The sequence below is a fragment of the Ambystoma mexicanum genome, chromosome 10, assembly GCF_040938575.1.
Source record: "Ambystoma mexicanum isolate Mex_15411 chromosome 10, UKY_AmexF1_1, whole genome shotgun sequence".
In the NCBI taxonomy this organism is placed as follows: Eukaryota; Metazoa; Chordata; class Amphibia; order Caudata; family Ambystomatidae; genus Ambystoma; species Ambystoma mexicanum.
The window spans coordinates 56,736,050-56,759,347 of NC_090932.1; the positions used below are offsets into that span (position 1 = coordinate 56,736,050).

The 23,298-nt window shown below is 45.0% G+C and overlaps 1 protein-coding gene across 11 annotated transcripts in view; it reads left to right on the plus strand.

The window, feature by feature from the left end:
- Positions 1–23,298, plus strand: part of PCYT1A (phosphate cytidylyltransferase 1A, choline) — a 333,268-nt gene that overhangs the window by 63,904 nt on the left and 246,066 nt on the right. For 3 of the 11 annotated variants that reach the window (XM_069617488.1, XM_069617493.1, XM_069617495.1), the window contains exons 2-3: positions 1,641–1,701; positions 20,761–20,871. The exons of 2 other annotated variants lie outside the window; for them this stretch is intronic. The gene's annotated coding sequence lies outside the window, so the exon portion shown is untranslated. Of the gene's footprint in view, positions 1–1,236; positions 1,413–1,640; positions 1,702–20,760; positions 20,872–23,298 lie in introns of those variants that run through there. 6 more of the 11 variants (XM_069617489.1, XM_069617494.1, XM_069617491.1 and 3 more) reach the window with 4 other exon arrangements.

The following is a 23,298-nucleotide window of genomic DNA, read 5'->3' on the forward strand; positions in this document are numbered from 1 at the left end:
TTGAGGTATTCACATCCTCAAAAACCCATGTCAAGTCTTTCTTTTAATTGTCCCCACCCCACTTGAGGTGTGTGTTTTATTTTACAGAGTAACCGCATGGTTACACTGAGGCATACTGATGCTGCTCGCCCGCTGCTAGTTGATTTGAAGATAACTGAAGCACTGTATGAGGCCACATCAGTATGTTACTGAATGAGATGAATATTGCCCGTGTCACGGATGTTCCATAAGACAAATCGAAGATTACTTGGTGGCTTCAATAACTGTCCCAAATGATTGTCTACACCAGTATCTAAGCCTTTCAATATGCGGAAGCTGCATTCTCTGAAAATGAAGGTTTTTTAAAATTATCTGCCCTGATGTCTCTTTTTCTAGATGGAAATACCAATAAAGACCTCCGCCCAAATAACCGGACAGACTCAAAGAATATGGCCTACTTTCTATTTAGCAGCTTGCATAAAGTAGGGTAATATGTCGATGTCAGGAGACACACACACCCACACACACACACACACACCCACACACCCACACCCCCCCCCCCCTCCTCCTCTATGTGGCAAACCAAAAACCTATTAGCGGGAGGGATTGGTTAGGAGAACATATCCTACTTCTAGAATACATGGAGTACACCATTGGCCGTCTGGTCTGTGAGGCACACTGCAACCTACCTCTAAATACGTATAATACTGATGGTAGCAAGTAAAACGAAAGCAGATTGGTCTATGCAACATTCTATAGCAGGTTGCCCCATAGACCCACTGATTGGGTGGCATTCTCACCCAACCTTGGACTTTCGGCTTGTCTAGCAGCTCGTAAGCAAAACGAAACCCTGGTGCTTGAATGGTGTCCGATTACTCCCCACTTTCCCAATTAGTCCATCATTTCTCATCAGTCCGAGCATGAGCTTGTTTCTTGTCTGTACTTGACCTTGTAGCTTATTCTGTTCTGGGACATTCAAGGAAGTGTATGTACATCAGTATCTTCGTTTGAGGCTTAATGAATAGCCCTTGTTTTCGTCTTCTGAGTCGCATGTGAAGAGACCACAAATTTGTCCTTTTTGACCTTTATTTACTGCTATTTGATGTAATTATACTGAGTGTCGTTGCTCTTAGCCTCTAGACATACACTTTTAATTGGCCAATAATTAGCTCTGGCAGATGTTTTCTTTCTTTTTGATCTAAGAGAAATATGTCTCGTCCATGGCTTATACGTCTGCCTCCCTTTTGTGCTTTGCAGCTATTCCTTAAAATTAGCATCATTGATCCCAAACCAGCAAACTCTTCTTTGTTTTGGACACAAAGCTGTTCTTCCAGCATCTGCTGACTATTCAACCCTGATCGGTTTCTGAGATAGCTTAATTGAATCTTGACACAAGCCGGCTTCCATTTTCCAGTTATTGCCATCCTAGCCACGTAAGCATTTCCTCTATAGCAAGCTTCTTTATGTCTTTTCTACCTTGCGTTGCTGCGTATTTATACTCATTGGTCAACAAGTTACTTTATTTTCTTTTGCATTCATGATTACTTTATCATTTCGTACATGTTTCTGTTGTTACTTTAGTTACACCTTCTCTCGTATTTTCATATCGTTTCAGTGCGTCTTTGTATGTCTCCTTCATGGTGTCACTTTTCCCTCCACAGGTTTCACTCGGCTCTGCAGGATGTCCAGTCGTGCGTGCTGACATCCTTCCACACTTTCAGTGTAAGTGTACATTTTGGTACGAATGTCTGAGTGCATATCTTCTTGTACACTCAATGCGGTATAGGAACAACACATGTGGTCCCATACAGAGCCCTTCTACTGTTCCAGTATGATGGGGGTGACGTGGCAGGAGTTGAGTTGGGGATAATGCGTCCAACTGCTCCTCTACATGTTTAAATATTCTCCTACACCGAAGTCTTGCGCTACTTAGACAGATTAGACCGATATGCTGTACTTGGGCACGGAGTCTACATTGGTGACAGTGTAGGCCTATTTTAGCTGCTGCTGATGATTGAGAAATGATGCTATTGGTCATGCTCGACCTCTTGGCAGCTTTCAACCATTTTGGACCATGCCATTCTTCTTTCCTGTCTAAAAAACGTAACGAGTATGGCAGATTCCACCTTAGCTTGGGTTAGGAGTTTTTTTTCTTACAAAGCAATACCATCTGGTGTAGATTTTATTGGGTATTTATAAAACTCCTGTACAGAAAATTGGTTTCAAGGCACCACAAGACAAAAAAAGGGGGTCAGGACAGGTATGAAAAGTAACAATGAAGGTCCTACTAGGCCTTGTATCATTCGGATCGTGATAGTGCAGTAACAAGAAGTGCAAGGGAGAGGGGGGGTGGTATTTGGGGGGGAGAATTCATTAATGCTATAGGAGGAGGAATAGTAATCCAAATCCAGGTGAGATGTGTGGGTTCCATCCAAGTCATCTTTCTCCCATACTATTTCATATTAATCTATACCTGCTTATGACCATTCTCTGCACTTATCAGCTCCGTCTTGTGCAGATGACACCCAGATATACGTTCAAGCCCCCTGAATGTTTGTTCTACATTGGCTAAATGTCTGGGAAGGGTTATTCGATGGATGACCCTTAATGGCCTCCAGTTCAACCAGACTAAAACAGAAGTTATGCTGTTCGTCCCTTGTTATCTGCTAAACGGCCCGACGTGTGTCCTGACCTCACCTATCCTCTTTGACTTACTGTGATCTTATGCCAGGCAGGTAAGGAACTTGGGGTTTATTTGAAATGCAGACCCATCTGTCACCTCTCGAGTGAATTGCTTGACAGAGCCTCTTTTCTAAGACTTCATCTTATCCCCAGAGAATTCTATCCAATGGTGGTTGGTGCCCTTATAAATGCTCAATTGCAGCCTATCTTTATGCAGGCATCCTAAGCAACCTGCTTCATAAAGTTTATAGTGAAAAGATCGAAAAAAAAAATCTCGGGGGAAAAAAAAGGTCGAAAAAAATCTCGAAAAAAAAAAGTAATTTTTTTTTCCAATACGTTTTTTTCGAAATGGGAGGGTTCCCCACCACCCCCTTTTTTCATTTTTTTATTTTACCCCTTTTTTTACTTACCTGTCCCCAAAAATACATATAAATAAATAAATAATAAATTCGAGATTTTTGTTTCGAGATTATTGACATTCGAGATTTTTTTTTTCGACCTTTTGACTGACCACCGCTTCATAAATTACGAAGGATTGAAAATGCTGCCATCTGGCTGACTGACATCCTCCCCAAATTGTCCACTGGAGAGACCTCCATTGGTTGCCAGTTCAACACAGAATGACTTTCAAGCTCTCATGCCTTCCTTAAATGTGTATCCACGAACTGGCTCCACCTTATTTATGTTCGAAGATGTCTCCCAACGAGATGACTGCTCTCCGTGGATAAGCAATTATTGGCGGCCCCTCGCTTGCGAGTTGGCGCTGTGGCAGACGTTTCGATGTTGGGCCTTAAATTCTGCAATTGGATCCCACTGGACATTCATAATTCCAACTCCCTTTTTGGTTTTCATGAAAAAAGGCTAAAGTTTTTTTATTATAATAATTTTCTTTCTTTGCATCATCTGTGGCCAGATGCAATTTTACAGTGAGGTTCCTTCTTGGTTGTATTAGATATGATATGCACATTACAAACAAGAAAAATGCATGACTTTCTAAGGATAACCTGATATCTCAAATTATCTTTTAAGTACTTTGTATTTTTAGGAACAAAATTGACCATTGACTTTTCTGTTAACTTTGATGATCTTTGTACTTTTTTGTTTGATGAAGTTTATTCTTAATTATTTTCTACAATGCTTGTAATTTTATATTTAAGGGTATTGTGCTTGTACATAAAACGGTACTTTGCAAATATGTGTAACTGCATTTTGTTTTCTTAACATTTGAGGAATCCACATGTGTTGGTGTCTTTTGCATTTCTGATTAATACATACCAAGTATTTTAATTAGATGTTCTGTTTTGAGCTTTCTTCTTTCACTAATCCTGTATGAACAAATCAGTCAATTGGAGTGACTTCAGACCACTATATATGGTTCAGGGTGTGACCTTTTCGGGATACCATATTTAACTGGTATGATTCAATATATGAAGCGGCTTTGTAAGTATATTCCAATAGGGACATCTTTTCATTTTACTTCCGAGTCCCTATTGTAGTGCAGGGTCCCCTACTATGTGATATTCTCCATCAGATTCTTGGCCCCTCCATCTTCGCAGTGTTGGGAGTAATGAAGATTTACCAGTAAGTAATTGGATCTTACATACTTGTCCCAGTTCTTAACTTTGAGGAATTCTAAGGCCATTTAGATGGATGGGCCTGCGCATGACAACACAGTCTCTTTAACCTTTTATTTATTTCTAAATTAACTAGTAATCTTTCGATATTTGTTTTCAGAACCTACACCCCTAAAGTACAAGGGGCAAAACCTTCCAGATTGATTCTATAATGTCTCGCAGGGGTATTTGGGTTTTCCAGCCCTACACATATCCAGCAATGGAACCCCCTGGCTGTCTGCCCCCGAGGTAGCCATTCCTTTTCTAAAATGACCCAATATTCTGTCTGGGCAGGGGACTTCAGCACTATCATGAGAGCTGGTCCTTCTACACATTTGTCTCGGGTGGATGGGGCGGAGCAACGTGCTCGCCTTGGAAGCAAGACGATGCGGAGCAACACAGGTTCGGTCCGCGGTTAGAAACCCCTGGGTATTAAGCACGTTCTAAATAACTAATCATAGCATATTGTCAGTACTGAAGCCTTCCTCTGTACTCCTGTCGACCCAAAGGTTAACAGAATTTGACTGAGCTGTCTTCTCAGTACATAAGTACTGCTATTCCGACATACACAATATGCCACGTTCTCTTTCCTGGGCAGGATGGAGTGGGGGGAAAAAGATGCCACCTCTTGGGAACTATGAATCTTTGATTCCACCTTGGAGAGCAATGAGCGGGTCACGTAATAGTACAATCGCTGCAGGTAAGATTATAAAACATGTGGGTGTAATCATCAGGAGCCCCTATCTTCCTTTGTCTTCTGGCTGAAGTTATTGCCACTAAAAAAACAGTTTTGAGGGTCAATATGTTTAGGTCAATTTGCAAAGTGAGGCGACCGTGGAGCTTCTGAGAGCAAAGATAAATTCCAAGTTGGTTGGACCCTGCTGGTGCCAGAGGCCTAGATAGCAGGGAACTCTCAAATAGACGGTTGACTAGATATTCCTGAATGCTTTTATGGCAGTCCAACCGGCTCGACTGGCCTAAAGGGGAATACCCAAAGTCTGGGCCTAACTTCTTACTAGGGGCCAGTTATTTTGGGCAAAATGGACTGAACAAATAATAATCTTAAACATTTTGTAGCATATTTTACCAATAAAACCCCCTGGCGTGCTACTTAAATAGTCTGTGTATAAAGGAACAAATTATCGTGTTTAACAAGCATTGTCAAAGCCAATAGCTATAACTGTTGTATTATATTTAATGAGCTCAGACCTTACTCTGAAGCAGCAGAGCTCTGTACAGCGGCATTAGGATAACATATCGCGCGTGTGTGTGTACATACACTATTATCACACTAGCACTTTTTAATTTTTTTATTTACATTGTACAAAAATTCAGAACAGTTGTCAAGTACCGCACACATCCTCATCTTGCCCCAGTGTCACAGAGATTGGTACAATTCCAAAAATCTGCCCCAGATATTCTCAACTTGTTTGTCTTCTGATGTTTGTAAAATAACCCTCTCCATCTCAAGCTGCCCATTTCTTTAATCCATGTGCTCTCCTGGGGATCAATCGTTAACTTCGTGTCTCAAAATCAATTTCTTGGCCACCAAAAAGCCTCTAAGCAGCCACTTGTTCTGCGCTACAGTCCAATCACCAATGAGCTGATCATCTCCCAGTATCAGTCATAATCGAGTGACATTCTCAGCACCCAGCCAGTTGAATATCAAGGTTAACCTTTCCCAAAAGAGTCTCACTTTATTGCATTCCCATAGCATGTGTTCTAGTGTTCCTGCCCTGTGAGAACATCACCAGCACATATCTGTATCAGTCCTACCACGCCTACATTCAGGTGCCCAATACGCTCTATTCAGGATCTTAGGTTGTCTCGATTTCCCCCCGGCTAACCGAAGACAGAACCACATTCCTGCAGACAGTTGCCCAGTGCACCTCAGTCGTCTCCCTTGACAATCTTGTGACCATTCTTCCAATAATGCAGTATTATTATTGGCCGACAACAATCAGTTTGTAGAAACTGCTCGCTTGGTGTCGCTTTTGCGTCAGTCTGAACCACTACCCCACCAAAATGAATCTCGTCCTTCTCTGAAATGTCAGCTATAGTTCTATTTATAGTGCGGAATTCCCGAATTGTGCAGTTTTTTGTGCAGCCTGCAGCTGGCTAAAAGTAAGCCATTTCCCTTCTGCTCTACGGTCTCCTATCCATTAGACTCCCCCAAGGAACCAAACCGGACAAAATAACATTTTCCTCCCACATTTGATCTTCGGATGGTTCCGAATTGAAGATTCAAGAGGTCGGAACAGACCCCCCTCCCGCCCCCCCCCCCCGTTTCCCCCCAAAGGAAAAGCTTCCACGTTGCCCTCAAGAATTCCATAAGTAATGTGGAGACAAAAGGCAGCGTGGATTTCATTGAAGGAATATCATGAGGTGTCAACGGCCCGTTTAAGCTGGCCTCTGCTCTAGCCCATTCATCTGGCTCCGGATTCAGTAACTGAGCCAAATGCCTGACCGTGAAATCCAGATGGTAACCCTGGAAGTTAAACACCCAAGCCCCCCTATCGACTGGCAGTTGGAAGCTTCCAGAGCCTCATCCGAGGTGGCTTGTCATCCCATAGGAAACCTTACTGTGCTGTTTAATGTTTATATACAACCCCTTACTAAACTCATCTCCTCCTTTGGGTTCGTCTGCTACTCTTATGTAGACGATACTCCAATTCTTTTTCGTCTTGACCTCACTTTTGCCGATGCCGCACTTAGGCACAGGTTCTGTCTCCAATCGGTTGGGTACTGGATGAGCGTTAATTGCTTAGTTCTTAACAGTGATAAAACGGACGTCCTTGTTACTGGGGATACCTCTTTCTGGATCCCCACATTCTGGCCCTCTTTGCTTGCTCCTTTCCCCCCACCTCTCCCATTGGTTGGAGAATTGGGAGTTTAGATCTCCTCCTCTTTGGCTGTGTTGATCTAGTGTGGGAATAGCAGGGGTCCACCGGTCAAAGGTACGAGGAGGGTGGTGCATTATGTCATCCAGTATTTATACTGTGTCCATCACCACCATAGTGGTCTTGCGGCAAGGTTTAAGGAGGAGGTGATAGTAAAGAGAACCTAAACAACAGAATAACCACAAACGCAAAGGAAAAACAATTGCAAGTGTCAACTAGGTGGCCGAAGGCGAGCTTGGGTGGGGTTATAAATGTGAGTGGATGCCATGGGTGGGGTTATAAATGTGAGTGGTGCATCTCTGCGTCTTCTGACCTGATCTGAGCTGTCAGATATTCAGTGTGAATATCTGACAGCTCAGATCAGGTCAGAAGACGCAGAGATGCACCCCATCTGGAGAGAACACTGAAACTCAGCGCCTCGCTTCCGAACAGCAATGGCAATTAACCAACCCACTAACAATTTCACCCCTCTGCATACACCTCTCAAAGTCTAACCAAATACAACCACAAACCTACAACACAACAATCCGCACAAACTTCACCACACTGCAACAACAAAACAAATCACGCATAGATTTACACAACAGCACACAACGACTACTGACCGTAAAACACCCCAAGCCCAGCCAACGGACCCACCGGGCTGAGGCAGCCAACAGCACATCATTGCTCTTGCACTTTTCCAGCTTTGTGCCCACTAATTCACCCCTCCACTCTTTTCTCCCTTTTTCAGAGCTGCCGAGCGCCAGATAGTGCGCAATACAAATATCCAGTAACATTAACAGTAAGTTCCAGTACCGTACTGCCTGCTCTGGCTGACCCATAGGACACTAGGGCAATGCCGAGGCGCTGGCTTGAGAAATCTGCGAGGGAAGGGTTAGACTGGACTATAGGAGACTGGAGATTTCCCGGTGGGCCTTTGCCTTTTCTTATAGGAAAGGGCTTCGGATTGCTCACCCTGGGGGCCACCTTGAAAAAATATCCGGGGCATCCTTTGGTTCCCAGTCCACCACGTAGTGTTCCACACTTTTCTTGGCCAATATTGGCCCTTTTCATTACTTAATGCACTTTATGGTGAGCCGGTTTAAGCAATAGCACCAGGCGAGTGTGCTTAAAAAATGCACAACTTGACGCTCATGCTCTCAGGACATGCCACCCCAGACAGTGCTCGAGCAGTTTCTGGTACAAAAAAATAAAATGAAGTCCTGAATTGCGATAGTGAATGTGAGACTTGAGTGATAACCAGGAAAGGGCGACCCTGCTGGAACAGCACAGCACAGGAATGTTCAGGCTGAGCTGCCTTGGAATCCTGGCAGCCTTTCCTAGGGCCTCCTCACATTGGACTTCCCAAAGTGCTCCTTGCCAGGAGTCTGGCAGAGCTTTGTGCCTGAGCTGGGCCAATCGGAGGAAGACTATACAAACCTAGTTGGATGCTACAGGCCAGGACTGAGGCACTCCTGACGTCTTTATGGATATCTTTATTACTGGAAGAGCAGGGGGCGGGATTACTCTGCAGGGTACGGACTGTAATTGCAGTGGATGACTTTTTGAAAAGGTTAAAGCTGACTATCGTGGCGTACGGCCAGTGGGGACTATCGTGGCGTACGGCCAGTGGGGACTATCGTGGCGTACGGCCAGTGGGGACTATTGTGGCGTACGGCCAGTGGGGACTGGGGTGGTGCATGTGCATGCCAGTCCAGCTCACTTCCACAGCGACTGCACATGGCTTTGCCAGCTCTCCATGATTACGCCCCTCCCGTTCAGCCTATGCGCCTGTGCAATCTCTCCACTACCCTCTCAGGGACTAAGACTTCTCTGTGTCCTTGGCACCCCATCCCTCGTGACGGAGGCTGTGTGGGTTCTTCTTGTAGCACAGGACAGACAGTGAACACTCTGCAGGACTGCAGGAGGGCATTACCAGCTATTCACACACAGGCCATTCCCTTCTCGCTCCCCCTGATTTCCAGCTAAGAAGTCCTTCTGGATGTTTTTGTATTGCATTTTATCTGTGGCCTGGAAGTACCACTGATTTCATGTTTAATAAGAATGTCGCTGGGAGGTTGTGGTTTCTTGCATTGAGATTCCATGTGCAAAAATTCATGTTGCAAGCTTGTGGTGAGGTGGTGAGTGGCGAGTAGCCCATAGCTACTCGCCACTCACCACCTCAATTCTACATGGGGCTCGAAGTGAAGATTGAATAAGTAGGAGCTACACGCAGCTCCTGAGTATCCGGCAGTCACCAGGAGCTAGTACGTAGCATTCAGCAAACCTAACTTCCACCTAACATGCAATCATATCATTGTGTCCATTATTCATGACCCCTTATGCTTTAAATGTCACAAAGATGAGTCTTGATGTTTGTTTATGGATTGGCCAAATGCAGACTTAAATTCACGCAGTTATTTGTTCTGCGTCAGTTGGCCTGGGGAGTCAAAGGTGGCTCCTGGTAACTGTTGGTTTTAAGCTAACCAGGCTCTTCTAGGCTCCTAAGCAGGAGCTAAGTAGCCCCCAGATCCCCTCAATTTCGAGCCCTGCCATACATACACAGCACACCATTTCTTACTCGCCAAGAGTCAAATATCACTAGCCAATGGCTAGTGTGGCGGGAGCACATTTTGCACGCTGTTCGGGTTACTATAAACCCAAACGAGCCTGTCCCTTTGGGAGTGTCAACATTCTAAGGCTTACACCTAGCTCTTAGCTCAAATGGGGCATGACGCAAACATGTAGGCAGGAGCTACTGCTGGGGAACCAAGAGCGAGTACCAAGCGCACTGCAAATCTAACTAACGCAGAAGGGATCCACTTTACTGTTTTGCCCATCATGCTTAAATGTGTACTAGATGTGCCCTAATTTATCTTTAATAACGTTCTTAAATAATCAGTTTATGTTCAATGTGCGTGTTTGTAAGGCACCAGCTGGCCTGGAAAGCCCAAAGTAGCTCCTAGTAGCTGCTGGTTTCAAGCGAACTAGGCTCTCCTAGGGTAGAAGACATAGCTCCTAGCAGTTTCAAACCCGGGTCCCTATATTTTTATAAATGCGTAGTGCGCACATGTTTGAACATTATGCGTGTGTAAAAGGTCATATTAGGAGTATGAAAAACATACGCATAATACAGTTGAGCACAATTGCCATAAAAAAAAGAGGCGCGCACAATATTCAAGGGCCACACGATTCATGGCAGCATGCTATTGACCACGCTGGACAGACAGTACATGCGCTGACCACACGCACGCAGTACAATGCCATTTGGCACAATAACCACAAACAACATACAAGGAGCATCTGGGAGGATAGCTTGAGGGCAATGTGCTCGCCTTGGAAGCAAGACGACGCAGAGCAACAACACAGGTTCGATCCTGTGGTCCGCGCTTAGAAACCTCTGGGTATTAAGCGCGTTATAACCAATTATTATCTGTATAACGGCAGCATTTGATTGACCAGATCAGTGCCAGCTAATAACCAAAACTAAAAACCTCAACTGTACAAACGCCAATGCTAATGTTTAGGTCCCAACACTCCTCTCCAAATGAACTAATTCTATAATACATGGTTCAAAATGTGCACTCGCCACTAGCCATTGACTCCTACTAGACACCGAGTCAATCTCATTAGGAGTGTAAGCTTATTTTGCACCACTTTGAAGTGGTGCAGCTAGTTTGGGTCTTGGTAAGTAGTAGTGTAATGTTAGTTGACGTTCCAGTTGTAGTGCGCTGGGCTGTGTTTCTATTGGGGAATTGGTTCCAGTGGATTTGAGTGTTGCACCCCAACCTTGCCAAATAACTCGCCTGCTCCAATGCTTGTGTTTTGAGCCCTGCAGTAAATGTTCGAGGGGGGCTGGAGCATGTCGAGCAAGTCTTCCTATTCATTTATATACAGGAAGAACTATGCTCTTTTGATCACAAAAGAACCTACAATAGAGACAATTTAGTATTTGACGCGAAGCCGTGAGCTTTTTACAATGGGTTTGAGGGACATTCTGACCAGGTTGTGGAGGGCAGTAAATGCAACAGTCACCAGGCACAATCCATGGACATAAGTAGATTAAGGACACTTGTGTACATGCACGTTATAAATGACATATCAAAATCAACAGGGGACATTTTTATGTGCAGTTAGGTGGTACGGCATGCTGTGCTCGTGATGTGACCATGGCGGGTGAAGTCCGAGAGTGGAGGCTGAGGCAGGTTAGTAGCAAGGGAATAATGTTAGTTTGAGAGGGTAACTGAGGCTAGGAGGCAGGCTTTCAGTTTTGTTTTGAACAGGCAGGTTTCACATTCTTGATTTCGTGAAGGGTGGGTGAGGAATTCAGTTCTGTATCCAAAACCTGGAAGCGGCGTAGGCCATCCACTATGACTTAAGAGTTGGCAGGGAAGTGGGCTGATGGAATGGGCCTCTCTGATGCGATGTGCCCTGAAATCCAGATTTCTATGCGCCTGACTGTTGCTTGGGGTCATGAGCCCACAGCTCACCATGCAATTCTCCATAAATAAGCTGTCCGTCACTTGCTTGCTTGGTAGCAGTCCAGCGACCGCGCGCACTGCCTTTCAGAAATGGGTTCCTTATGGTATGTGGGCTGGCACGTTTTGCAGCATTCCAAGTATGACGCGCCGACTAGCCCTGATCAAGCCCAGCCAGTGTTCTGTTTGTCTTCCTTAAGAAAGACTTTTATAGATCCTCCAAAACGCACTGTACATTGTGTGGGTGTTGCTCATTGTTCTGTAAAGCAGTTTTGCCTTCCAGCCTTCACAATGCTGCTACACGTGATCCTGCTCAAAAGTGCATTGTGCATGTGTAAAGACGTGCCTTTGTGTAGCGAGGGAAGCAGATTGTAAAACCCGATTGTTGGTTTTGGCTTCACTAGACTGCACTCTCACTGCGCTTTTAGCAGCGGGACAAATTTTAAAGCGGCCATGTACCGGTGCCATTTTTGATACACTGCAACAAGTTGGGATATTTGCTTGCTGAAATAATGTTTATATTCTGCACATGACAGCCAACCATTTTCTAAGCAATGCAAGCTTATCTATAAATCAAATCCTGCTCGCTATGCTACTGGCCGGCAAGGTCAAAAAAAGAAAATTCCTAACTTAATGACGCCCCATTATACAGCACTGCATGAAGATGCTGATGGGTGGGACAATGGCTGCTTAGACGTGAAACACCTAAAGGTGTACTGTCCCTTGGCGCCACAGACATAGCTCCTTGTTATTAGACTGGACTCGCCTTGCTGACCGGTAGATGCACCTGTAAAACTGGGATCCAGACCTCTCTGGCCTCTCCTCTGGCCTTGACCAGGGCAGCGGCTGGATGCCAGACAGAAGACTCCCAGAAATGTTCTAAAATAGAGGTACTTTTGTGAAGCCCATGCCACCTGCTTTGAAACCCTTCATGCTTTTCTCCCCTCCTCCCCCTTGGTCACTTATCCTAAGTTTTGGGAAAGCGTAATAAATATGGGCAGGACTGGAGAAGCAGACTCGGGCATGGATGTCGAGATCAATGCGATTGTCCACGAACCTAAGCAATCTGGCTTTCGCCCTCATTCCTGGGTCCCATCAATCACAAACTCATCCATGCCGGGTTCCCATTGACCAGACCCAAGTCTCCAGTTGGCTCACGTTGCAGCCAGCCATGAGGCTGATCTTTGGGCTTCAGACATCAGACTCCATCTCGCTGCTTTGGTGGCACTACTTTGTTTGGGGGTGGCTGAAGCAAGCAGGGAAAAGGGGGCGGGGGAGGGAGCGAGAGAGAGATTTTGTACTATCGCAGTGAGGTCTGGTCACCAAGATGGAGTCGAAAGGGGGTTCAAAAAATGCTTCGTGTCCTGCTCAGTGGTCCCATCTACGCGAATGTAACCCAAAGTTCACATCGCATAAGGGCGAGGGGCGTACCCACCACTAGAGGCACTTGGTCCGAGTTTTGTACTGAGAAGAGATGACAGAGAGGGGCCCATTGGCCCCTCGCTCCCACACACATGCTATTTCCACACCATCTGGCATTTACGTTCAAACCCTCGCCTACCCATTTCTCGAAAGTGCAGTCAGTCTATGGCCCTAGTTACTTTAAGGAAGAAGGCTGCATAACCCAGCAGAGAAAATGGGGGAAGGCGATTGAGAGGGAACGAAATAAAAGTTTTGTGATGAAGGGTTATGTCATGGACCTACAACCAAGCTGTAAAATTCTACTCTACCCTATCCGCCTTCTGGTGGTTGAGCCCATTCAAGCATAAAGCATCATTGATCGTCGCAAGGTATTCTGTTCCCTTTGCCCGTTCCTTATTTCTCTCCTTCACTTTCCTTCCATATATGCTCTGGAATCCTATCTGCTGACCTTGGTCTTAATTAGCTTCTTCTGTCGTGAGCATATCCCTCTACACCCTTCCTTCACTCTGCAACGACTAGTAGTCTTTTTAATCAATCACTTTGCCTTAAAGATGTTGCTGTTACCATGGCAAGTTTGAAAGAAACAATTGTCCATTGATTTATTCCTGATCTGACCAAAGCAGAGTTCTTTGACACCAGTGGAGCACACCGTTCTCTGAGGAATGGGGGAGATGGGGAGTGTTTTCGTCTGCCTTCCAGGTATGCTCCATGGTAAAGGAACCTGATTTCCAGTCTGTCTGACATTGCTAATTGGTTTGCTAGAGCTGTTGCTGCACCAGCTCAATTTCAAGGAAAAGCTATTGCCTCTTAACTTGTGCCAAGCCAGGATCCTTCCATGCTAGCACTGTATTTGCCCACAATCTGCACGAGGTAGCCAGGGATCTCCATGCAATCTGATCAGTCCGAAGGGTTTCTCTCCGTTGAGTATGCCACCCACTTGGATCGTGCTCGTCTCGGTCTGATCTTTACCTTCTGGCGGCCCTACTTATGACTCCATATCTATTCAAGTTTTAGGGTGCAGTGAGCTAAAATCTGGTTGTAGAACCTCTTGAGTGGAAGATATTCCATAGAACAGGGTATTTTGACCCATGTTCGTTCTCAGTAGAGGAGCTCAAACAATCCTTTTGTAAAACTTGGGGGTTCACCCTAAGTAACCCAGGATAATCCAGACAGGGGTCCCGTGCTCACTGTGCTGGGAGAGGCACAGCTTCACATCACTGATGAGGCTCGACTAAGCCGAAACATGTGTCTAGGGTTGCTGATGGTACTCTTGTTTGGAGGAGAATTGCCTAGAATTTTGCTGCTGGATTGCCCTTGTGGGTGGGACGAAGACTGATATGCAAATGGATATTTCTCCCCTGTGTAGGGTGCAGTGAGCTAAAACATTGTTGTAGTCCCTCTTGAGTGGAAGAAATTCCATAGAACTGGGAGTTTGACCCATGTTCGTCCTCAGTAGAGGAGCTCCCACACTCCTTTCCTATTCAAGTTTTACGTGTGTACCCTGGAAAGCCCTGATAGTCACCTTTGGCTCGAGACAATTCTTTTCATAATGCCTCACGCCAGTCCACATGCCAGATTTCAAATCTTTGTCGGCCAGCTCTAGACGTAGGCCTTAAAATGTCTAAATTTTGAATCTGTAGTTGAGGCAATTAAATGGCATTTGGTAAAAGTGATTTTGCCGTACTGCCCAACTAGGAGTTTGCCGGAAAGCTGTAGGAGTAACCTCCAGTTATGAGCTGGCGGTAAACCCGCCACCTTTGACCATTTTCGGCCGAACCCCCCCTACGGACCAGTCCACAACCAGCAGATCACCATCTGCCACTATTCCCGACAGCCAGCTGTTTCAAATCTCGGACGTGTCTTTTCTAAATGCTAAATTTTGAACGGCACTGCTATGTGCTATATCCTGCTTTGCTGTGATATGCATTGTTGTGTTTGGATGTGACTATGTACCAACGAAATTTACTCTGTGACTAACATTGAACTCTCCACCTTGCATCCCAACCGTCACCTGTACAACTCACCATTGGCACCCATTACCTGCCTGCTCATTTTAATGAGCAGGCAGGTTATCTTCACACTAATCAGGCCCACAGCATTTGCATCTCCGGCCCCCTACCACCTCCTCAACCTATCCGGCTTGCAGGTAACCTTGCTGAACACAAACATCCAGTGAAAAGGCAATGTTTATTCTAGGTGTGCATTTCACAGCCATCTAATACCCTTTGCTCTGCTCCCACTAACCCAGCCGCAACCTCACTGTTTTTCTTGCTGCATGCAAAGTGAGTGCCAAGATGTCATGAAATGGTAGAACTGCTTTGTTCAGATCCCCTAACGTAACAAACTACCTTGATGGCAAGGTCTTCATCTTTAATACCTTCCAGACACAGATTGCTCATCTTTGAGCTCCTCCCAGGCGTGGACTAGATGGGGAAACCCTTTCTTCAGCCTCTTGCAGACTAGATATTAACCTTTTGTCATGGAAACTATTTCATGTAAACCTTTCAATAGGGAGTTCTTTGCCTTGAAGTCCAGTGGCGTTGCTCTCCCAGCCAAAGTTTAAAGGGTGCAAAGGGGATTTTGTGTTTGTGTGCCTGTGTCGTTTATTGCACTGGCCGATTGTTGCCATATTGCCTATGCCAGTGGGGAGTGCAGGCGAAACCTCAGCATCATGATTGTGTTTCATTTACACCTGGGAGGAACTATTTTCTGCCCCCAAAATGTCGAGGGGGGACACTTCCCTAGTCCACCCATCAAGTGCAGTGCAAGATCTTTAGCAACTACTCTAATATGACACTTGTGTTATATGGAGCAATAACTTTATATTTAATTCCCAAACCAACACTTCAACTTCTAAATTAATCTTAACTACTGGCATTGCTATGGGCAACCTTCTATACCCTGGTTTCCCATGCCTGAGCCATTACATAAGGTGAAATAGCACCTAAAAATCGGTCTTGGTTTTGCCATCATTGGGAGCAGTCCAAACTGATTGGCTAAGCCACTCATACATTTATTTCTGTTTTGTACAGGGTCAATTACCACTCCAGTGCGTGGAAGGTGGGTAAGAGAAGGTAGACAAATCAAACGAGGGGAGGGAAGACTGGCTCGCCACTAGACCACATCTGACCTATGCTGAGCCCTGTGTTGCGCCCTATGGTCGCCATTAGACTACATTCTCCTGCCACTGGAACTGGAAGGATGCTATACCCAGCACTACTCCTCTGTATCATGGCCACAGTCACACAAGTTGTCCCAAGCAGTCAAGATCACATCGATCAGTCACTAACACCTACCTCAAACCTTTGCCAACTCATCTCTAACGCTATGCAACCTAATCTCTCCACACTCTGCAAGGCCCAAGTAACAACACACTATGCCTCCCTACCTTGCACCACACCCAATAGAAACAACAGACTCCGCGCAAGACTAGCCAAACTACACGAACCACTGAGAAGAGCCCTTCCGGCCTCCAACCTTAAAAATAACTACATACCCAACCTACGATTGCCCAGACAATCCAAATGGCCGACTCAAACTTCTACCTTTTGAATGTGAACACCCCCCAGCTTAATAACTTCCAACCTAAAGTATGCCCCACTGTAGACAAACGCATCCGAGCCAAGAAAACTCCGGAAGCCCCTCCTCTCAAGGGAGCGCTCCTTAATGCTAGATCCCTAGTCGCTCACGCTACGGATATTGCCGATTTAATTACGGAAGGGAACCTGGATTATCTTGCAATTACGGAAACCTGGCTCCATAATGCAGCAGGACCTGCCCTCATGCTAGCTGTCCCTGATGGCTACACCATAATCAGACAAGACCGTGATAATGCACGAGGTGGTGGCATTGCTATTATTTCTAAAATGGCTCTCGGTCTCAGACTAGCCCCCACCCAGCCTCTACAATCATGTGAAACCCTCTCGGCCAAAATTCAGATAAACAATTCGCAATCTATTACTATACACCTTATATACAGACCACCTGGCCCTCTTGGTACCTTTTGAGGAAGACCTGCATAATATAATTATGAACAACCTGAAACCTACCACACAACTACTTCTATTAGGTGACTTCAACTTAGGATTCAACGACCAAACGGACAAAAATGCCACAGAAATAGCCAACACATTCAAAGCACTAGGCCTTACCCAAAAAGTCACTACACCTACACACCTTAAAGGGAGAATATTGGACTGGGTAGCGGACCTTAACTGCTCTGCCACTATTACTTCCATCCTGCCTTTAACTTGGACAGACCCTTCTCTGATCACCTTTCATTTATCCACCATCAGACCCACTCCACTGGCTCCACCACAAGCACCACCATGCCCAACCAGAAGCAATAAAAGCATTACGGTAGAAAAAATCATCCCCGCCATACTGCCTACGCTCAACGCACTGCCTGATAATCTCGACCCCAGCAGCTTAGTTCAGGAATTTAACAATATTATGCTCACCGCATTGGATAAAATTGCTCCTATCAAACTCAGACCGAGCAAACCCATAGCCCACCTAAACAAATGGTTCACCCCACAACTCAAAGACCTTTGCACCTTAAAGAACAAAAGTGAAACACATTGGAGACTTTGCCCCTCTAGTGAGAATAAAGCTAAATTAACTGCACTCTCCTCACATTACAAAAAGGCAATCTGCCAAGCAAAACGCGACTCCTACGACGAACGTATTGCTAATTCAAACTCAAGCATGAAAGAACTCTTCTGCATTATCAAAGAACTTGAGTCCCCTATTGCTATCCCAGATGTCTGCACCAAGGACAAATCCTGGTGTACAGACATACAACAAGCCTTAGCGCATAAAATTGACACACTTCAAAATAAAATTCAACTAAAAAAAGAAGACCCTAAACTTACTGCACTCGCCTAACACTCCCCAGCCCAATGAGCCACCACCGGCACACGACACTACATTCCACTTCTCCAAAATGTCAATCTTAGAGGTAGAAAAAATTATCCTATCTTTGAAGCCCTCAAACTGCAAAGGCGATATCTGCCCTGCACAGCTAATAAAAGATGCTGCTAGAGAACTCTCCCCATTTATAACCAAACTGATAAATGCCTCATTTGCTACAGGTACGATACCCGCCAACCTCAAGCAATCCTGGGTGCTACCACTCCTCAAAAAACAGACACTTGATCCCCTCATTCCTACAAACTACCGGCCTATTACCACAGTCCCATTCCTATTAAAAATATTGGATAAGGCCGCCTACACTCAAATTTAGAAGCATTTAGAAGTGCACAAACTCCTGGGCAACAGACAATCTGGCTTCCGGCCACTGCACGGAACAGAGACTGCCTTAATTGACCTCAAGTCCCAAATAGGCGAGTTGAGAGACAAAGGAAGGACAGTACTCCTGCTCCTACTCGACCTCTCCGCTGCATTCAACCTGGTCAACCATAAGGTCTTATGTCGGCACCTTGACTCTGCAGCTCACTTCTCCATGGACGCTATCAAGTGGATCGAGTCCTTCCTGAGTGAGAGGACCATGAGAGTCTTCTCCCCCTCAGCATCGGCCGATCCTACACCCATCCTATGCGGTGTCCCCCAAGGATCCTGCGTCTCGCCTACCCTCTACAACATCTTCACCAAGCCACTGTACGACGATCTGGACCAGCTGGGTATCACCTACACTAACTATGCAGATGATACTCAGATTCTCCTACCACTTTCTGGGGATTACGGTACGGACATGGGCCTGGGGAACAAGGTTTACCTTATCATCCAAGCATGGATGGCCACTCACGGCCTATGCTTGAACGATAAGACTGAATTAATAATACTGGGTTCGCAGGCCAATATCAAAAAATTAGGTCAAGAATATTCATCTTTCAATATTGACGGCAATACCATTAAAGTCTCCAAGGAAGTAAAAACCCTGGGATTTTACTTGGATTCCACACTATCCTTTGACAAGCAGGTCAAATCCCTTACCTCGGCAACGGCTTACACATGCGAACTTCTCAGAGCTGGTAAACCGTTCCTCTCTGACAATAGTTGTCTGATCCTGGCTAGAGCTCTCATACTCTCTAGAATCGACTATTGCAATGCCCTCTACATTGGGGCCAACAAATCTACCATTCAAAAGCTCCAAACGTTACAGAATAACGCTTTAAGAGCAGCCCTTGGCATAAACAAGAAAACCCACATTTCTGCCTTGAGTCGCCAACACAAATGGCTATCCACGTCCAATAAAATACTTCTAAAAACACTCTCCTTGACGCATAAAGCCTTGAACAATGCGGCCCCTAGTTACCTTATAGACAAACTTCAGAGAAGAACCTCTCTCAGACCAACTAGAAGTGGGAACACCAATTGCCTGAATATCCCCAAATAGAAACTTACTACTATCGGGGGTAATGGCTTCACTGTTAAGGCAGCCAAAAGCTGGAATTCACTGCCCCAGGAGCTGAGAGCTGACCAACCATATCCACTCTTCAGAAAAAACTTAATAAAACACATCACTGCCTCCAACCCTTAGCCTCCCATCTTCCTCTCCCTGAGGACACTATCCTGCAATTAAGAAACAGTATATCCTGCTATATTCTTTCTTTTGTAAATATTGTAAATGACAAATATTGCAGCATGTGTATATGCAACTTATTGTTCATATTGTACATATCCTGTAGTCATGCAACATTGTTTATCCTTTGATATGTTAATTCTGTAACCTATGTATATGTAACTCTGTAAGCCTTGCATCTCCTTGTCGTTGCGCCCTTTTACTTCCGAGTCTGGTGCGCTTAATAAATGAACAAACAAACAAAAATCAGAAGAGGCATTGAGAAAGGTGAGAGGAGAAAGCGGGGTGCGGTGGGGAAGGAGGTGGCCAAGTCTCCAATTTAATTTCTCAGCAGAGGATAAAAATTCAAGCAAGCTACAAGCCAGGCTTAGTCACTTGCCCCCTCAATTCTCAGGGCATGATATTGAGGGAAGCTGAAGTTGAACTGTAAAAAGGTGCTGGGGGGCACAGCGAGACGAGAAAACTGAAAGAGAGGCCTAAGTATCAGAGTGGTCGCAAACAGGGCTAAAAGTACCGTATGTTCATCGAAAGTCTCTGATACGTTGAACTGCTGAATAACTGTGTGAGGAGAGCCAAGGTGTCAGAGTGTTCCCATCTGGAGCTGAGAAAAACTGGGCTTTGTCGAGAGGCTTATATACACCAATACACCAACCTGTTGTGAACTGTGATCTTGTGAACTATTGATAAGTAGTAGACTTCCTGAGGAGAGGTTGACGCATGGGAATTGTTACTTAAAGGAATTTTTAACTTGTGCAACCATAACTGTATGAACTTTGTAAAAAGATCTATATAACACTGCCATTTGAAAGCAGAGGCATGCATGCGGAATCCCAAGTGGCTCAAGACTTGTGGAAGGGAGTTGTGGACCAGCTCCAATACTATCATGGCCTTTGCTTTGAAGCACCCTTTTATTTAGTCCAGTCCCATGCACATTATTGTATTGGAGAGTGTGAGGGCAAGCAGACACTTTTTTTTTTTTTTTGATTAACTTGACTGACTTTGGACTCCTATTTTTGTTGATGGTTGAGACTACTCCCATTATAGACGTAGGGCAAGTTAGGCAGTCTCCAAACCCCTTTCTTTACAAAATAAATAAAGGTTTTTATAAACTTGAATCATTGTGTCTGTGTTGCTCTCATGATACCATGCTTCTCACACAGGGGAGCTGAGAAAGGATGTAGGAGACTTGGGGGAGCTGGAGGAAGGACACAGGAGGCTGGAGGAAGGACTCGGGAGACTGGGGGCTTTGCAGAGACTAAAACTACAAGAACGTGAGTGCACTTTCTGTGGAAACTATTTTGTTTGGGACACTGAGCGCATTTGCCCTCACATGTGCCTTTATGTTGAACCGCTGGGAGGGACCGAACCAGCGTCAACAAGAACTGAAACAACTTTTGCTTTGGACCTTTTTGAACCTTCCCAAGGAACACTTGTACTCACAAAAATCTTGATCACAAATGAGTTATTCTTATACACACTCCTCATCCCAAGAAATTGGCTTTAGTTTATTCTATTAACCCTGTTAAAGACTGTCTCGTGTTTCATCATTCTATGCTTTATGACAACTTCCCCCCCCTACAACACTAAGTTGATGATTTACATCAGATGAAGAGCTAGTCTCTCTGCTGAGCTATGCGTGCTGGCTGTGGAATTGTGAACTTGGGCCTTGTATATGGGCACCTGACTGTCAGCTAGTATTCTAGCTGAGTCCTCTATGCAGATTGACACAGCACTCCAGAAATGGGAATTAATTGCACAACAAAATTGTAGCTCTTTTTATTTTTTTCCAACCATAGGTGAGGCAGAGTGTTAACCAAACTTGTTCACCACTAAGTAGGACATGGAAAGTGACTGGTGCATCTTGCGGATGGGCACGGACCTCTGGTTGGTGGATAAGGGGCCATTTATTTATGGATTTCCATGGTTTTGGGGGGGGGGGGTCCCCAAGTGGTACATCATGTTCTTGTGTTTCAGGTCTTGGTGAAATTATCCAAGTCTTTTGTTTACTCTAAAGCTACAGGAGAACTCTTGTAATCCTCAAAACACAGAATGTTAAACTCTTCTCCTGGTTTCTGAGCTTGGCTGCCTAGTTTCAAAGTTGCAACCTATTAACCTATGCAGCTGGCTGCAGCCAATCAAGCGTACTGGGTTATTCAACTAGGCCTTGAAAAAGTAGATAAACTGTGACTGATAAATGCTTCAGTCTGCATGGTCTGTGCAAATGCTTATTCAGAGTATGGCAGTCTGAAGCCCCACACCTCTGGAGCATGGCTTTCAGTGTCAGAGCAGGTGTTTAATCTCTGTTGCTCAACTTCTACAGACTAGACTATGCTTGTAGGTTCTCCCAGAAGCAACATCAGGTAGTAGGTGTAAAGGCAGACTACAATGCCTTCCTTGTTCATTCCTCCGAGGTGACCATATAGGGTACCCAGGTGAAGTCGTTCAGGTCATGTTATGCAGCTATTGAGTCCTACAGGAGCTCTGAAAATCTCTTTAAAACCTTATAAGTGCCACTTTTATGGGCCCCCTCACTGGTACGCCACAATTTGAAAACATGTACTTCTTTTTTTAATTTGACTGTTTACGGTAGGCCCAAAAACTGATAGCAAAAAACAATCCAAGGAATCAACGATAGAGTGCAAGTTTTGCAAGAAAAACAGGTTTTATTACATGCAACTACAGCCGCAAAATTAACATGTCTAACAAAGTATCGAGTACAGATTAATTCCACATTCCCTGTTGGCTAACCCCTATACAAGAACCCAAACACAACCTATACAACTCCAACCCATTGGTTAGTAAACTAGCCAAGACCATATGCAAACAGCCCTCTCCGTATTACCCAAGTGTTCAGTGAAAGATACTGTTTTGATTGGCTAAACCGCATCCATGTAGCTGTTGCAATAATGGCCTTTTATTATTTGCCACAACAACTTCAGGTAACTCATGATGTGCATGCCCCCTGAAACAAACTAATCATGTTGGATTTGAACAGTGTGATCAGCACAATAGATGGTGTCATCCTTTCCCATGGCCTCAAACTTTTGGCAGAATCGGACCATTCCCAGACCTGTCTGCCAGCTTACTCTGCAACATATTTTGCAACTCCCGTTCCGTAACATGTTGCTTTCTCTAGAGCTTATCCTCCTAGCTATCTCCTGTGAAGTCGATGACTTCATGTAAACCTCAGCTGATGCTCTGCTCTTAGGCAATTAATTTCTCTGATGTATTGGTGCTACAAGGCCTTTCTACTACGCACCCAGTTGTCCTGAATCCCTAGTGGGCAGTGTGACCACAACCTGGTTCTGGATTTTGCCAATATCTCGACACAAGGCTTTATTCCCACAAGATCTGCCCTTCATAATTATTATTTTAATCTAACGTAAAGAACAAAACTGTTATAATTCATTCTACTCAAACTACTGTGAACTTCTGGATCTTGCAACATGCACTGCACTTCCCCCTTTCTCCAAGGACCTTGGTCATCTGCACACTTGTTTGGGGATGCAGGAAATAAAATCGAATTAAACCAACGGGACGTATACTCAGAAATGCAGCCTAGTTCCCTGAATGACGGAAAACTACCAACGCTTAACTGGGCCTAGTTAAAAAGGCAGGGCTGTGGCCAAGGTGGCAGGTGGCCCTTATGCTGATAATGATGAACGTCTACCTTACGTAATGCTTGCATTACCTGGCCT